Below are 3210 nucleotides of genomic sequence, written 5' to 3'. Positions count from 1 at the left end.
CTGGGAACGAAGACGCGCCCCAGCCGTCCCTCAAATCTGTAACGGGCCACGTGGCTGGGACTAGGGCCAGCTCGCCTGCATGTGCGCCCGAGAATAAGCATGACGCAAGGATGAGATCATCGCGGTGGGTTTCCTTTGCCTGCGTATTTTATGCATTTGCCGCATAATAAAGCTAGGTGCATTTGGTCGTATGCCTGTAAGGCAGCTGGACAGATGCAAAAGCGGACCCCTTTTAAGAGTGTTTTTAAAACTGGAAATTCAACAGGTGTAGCTGGTGTGTTCTGTTTGGCTTGCAAAGAGGTTATATGGAACAGTCATCCTGATTGGCTTGCAAAGTGGTTAGATACCTCCCCGTTAACCTGTTCATCCCATATTTTCTCCATCACTTTTCTAACTGCAAAAAGTTAGGATTTCTTCCCCCCCCCCAAAAAAAAGTGGCTGTATTGTGCCCTGGCCACAGAGCATATTAATTGCACTGAATGTCTGGTATTCAATTGAATCCTCCTGACAAAATTCTGCATAATGAGAACTCAAAGAAACCCCAAATGAATGTGTGAATGGGTCCATCCTTTTCATAGGACTACAAGTGGATCTGAAAGTCAAATTATCTTCAAAAAGGTCATGTTGTCTGCACAAATTCCCTAGGCACCTGGCATTTATCAGCTGATAGCTTCCTTGAATCAGAAAGTTGGGGAAACTCCTCCGTGTTTCCAAGCATCAAGTTTCAGCTAATCCTGCAGTGAAATTCCCAAGAGACCATAAAATTAGGGCAGCTCCAGTGAATGGGAGGGCTGAAATGAAAGATAAAGGCTGCTGTCTCTTTTGGTAAAGTTAGCATACAAAACTGAAAGTCCGATGAACAGCCTTTACTTTTAAGTTGTTGGTTTTTTTTAAGCAGAATGATTAAGTATTAAAAGGAGTGGGGCTTTTAAAACTCCACCTGGGCTTTTGGCTTATTTACCCTTCACCATGCAACTCAGATTAAGCAACCAACATTTTGCTGATTTAACACCAGGGAACTGGCTCAAGTGAATAGCTAATGAAGTGCATAGATAACATGAACAAACAGCAATAATGAACTAATAAGTGAATAATAAACATCTGTTTCTTAGAGCTGGGGAGAGGAGGGAAGCAAACATACAAGGCTGGGACTCCATCCAATTTGAGCTGAAAATCCAGAAAGTTGCAAATTCCATTTTTTATAAAATTAAAATGCATTTCAGCATTGTTCTGGGGAGGTCTCTGGAGCTTCAGTTTACAGGTAAGTACATTGGTACCTCAGGTTAAGTACTTAATTTGTTCCGGAGGTCCGTTCTTAACCTGAAACTGTTCTTAACCTGAAGCATCACTTTAGCTAATGGGGCCTCCTGCTGCTGCCGCGCCGCCCGACCCCGATTTCTGTTCTTATCCTGAAGCAAAGTTTTTAACCTGAAGCACTATTTCTGGGTTAGCGGAGTCTGTAACCTGAAGCGTATGTAACCTGAGGTACCACTGTATGGTAAAGAAAATGGGTCTGGGGCTATAAGTTTGTGTAAAAAATATTTTATTTTTTAGGAACGGAGATTCCTACTAAACATCTGGAAGAATTTTCTGATGGCAAGAGCTGTTTTGACAGTGGAACGGACTCCCTCTGAAGGTGGTGGACTCTCCTTCCTTGAAGGCTGTCAAGCAGAGGTTGGATGGGCATCAGTCCTGGGTGCTCTAGTTACGATTCCTGCATTGTAAGGGGTTGGACTAGATGACTGGGGGTGCCTTCTAACTCTAGAATTCTATGATTCTATTACTATCCCTGACGTAAAAATTTGATAATCCCGATCTTGGCTATGATAACCTGGAAGACCTGCTCCCTGCCTTGCAGGCCTTTTCCCACCCGGCCAGGGATAGCTGGACCGTGACTGACTCCAGCTACGAAAACGAAAGCTGCTGACGAGTTCAGAGACCTTCTTTGCTGCCTCTTAGTTCAGTGCAAGGTCCTGGAGTGTTCCACAGCCACGGCTCGCAATGAACCACAGCTGGCAATATTGGCAGCAACAGCAGCTGATATGTTCTGTACTTATGAAAATATTTTATTATCCTGCTAATTATGCTGTTTTAAATGTGCATTTCATATAAGACTTCCTTTTTAGATACCCAAAAGAGGAAGTGTTATTGTTTTTTTTGGGGGGGGGGAAATCCTATTTTTAAAATTTTTATTTTTGGTCAAAAATGAGAATTCTGGACAAATTTCTACTGGATTTCTAAACTGGGGGGGTATTTCTAAACTAGAAAAAAATTATAAACTAGGAAAAAATTCTAAATTAGAACAAAAAATAGTATGGCAGCACTTGACGTTTCAGTAGAGAAATAATATCGATAACTTCCAGAATCTGAAATCCATAAACATGTTTTTGTCTGACGCTCTATTCCACTCATTTCTGTATAACTACATGAGTATATAAAGAGAATACTGAAGTGGAACTAAGCAAGAAATTACTACACTGAACATAATTTACTGGTCAAACCACAGATATTACTTAAAAGAAAACAGTTGTCTTCCTTAATGCATTGCAACCCTGTTAATTAGTACTAAATACATAAACATGTTGTTGCCTGGGGACCCGCTCCGCCCTTCTGTGGAACCGCTTCATGGGTGCGTATAAATAGAAAGTAAAAGTGGAAGTAAACAAGGACGTATTACACTGTTGTAATACACACACTGCTGTGTTACACAGAAATGCAGCAGAGTGACAAGGTCTTTCCTGACTTTCCCCAGATTTATTTAAGGCTTTTGATTACGCCAGTTGGCAGTTTTTACTAAAACTCATTCACTTTGTGAATTTGACCCTAAATTTATAAAGGCCTTGAGAGCTACGTATTCCCGTTCTAAGGGATGTGGGTGGTGCTGTGGTCTAAACCACTGAGCCTCTTGGGCTTGCCGATCAGAAGGTTGGCGGTTCAAATCTGCACAACAGGAAGAGCTCCTGTTGCTCTGTCCCAGCTCCTGCCTACATAGCAGTTCGAAAGCACACCAGGGCAAGTAGATAAATAGGTACCACTGCGGCGGGAAGGTAAGTGGCGTTTTCGTGTGCTGTGGTTTCCGTCATAGTGTTCCGTTGTGCCAGAAGCGGTTTAGTCATGCTGGCCACTTGACCCGGAAAGCTGTCTGCGGACAACGCCGGCTCCCTTGGCCTGAGTGTGAGATGAGCACCACAACCCCATAGTCGCCTTTGA

At 42.9% G+C, this 3210-nt stretch overlaps 1 long non-coding RNA gene across 1 annotated transcript; it reads left to right on the top strand.

Moving 5' to 3' along the window:
* On the top strand, positions 1–2469 carry LOC309372982. Its single transcript, XR_014169750.1, has 2 exons — positions 1–124; positions 1555–2469. It is a non-coding gene; the product is annotated as an uncharacterized lncRNA (long non-coding RNA).
* Positions 2470–3210: the final 741 nt, after the last annotated feature.

The sequence above is a fragment of the Podarcis melisellensis genome, assembly GCF_964234715.1.
Source record: "Podarcis melisellensis genome assembly, chromosome: 1".
Taxonomy (NCBI): Eukaryota; Metazoa; Chordata; class Lepidosauria; order Squamata; family Lacertidae; genus Podarcis; species Podarcis melisellensis.
This window is presented reverse-complemented; position numbering and strand designations above follow the sequence as displayed.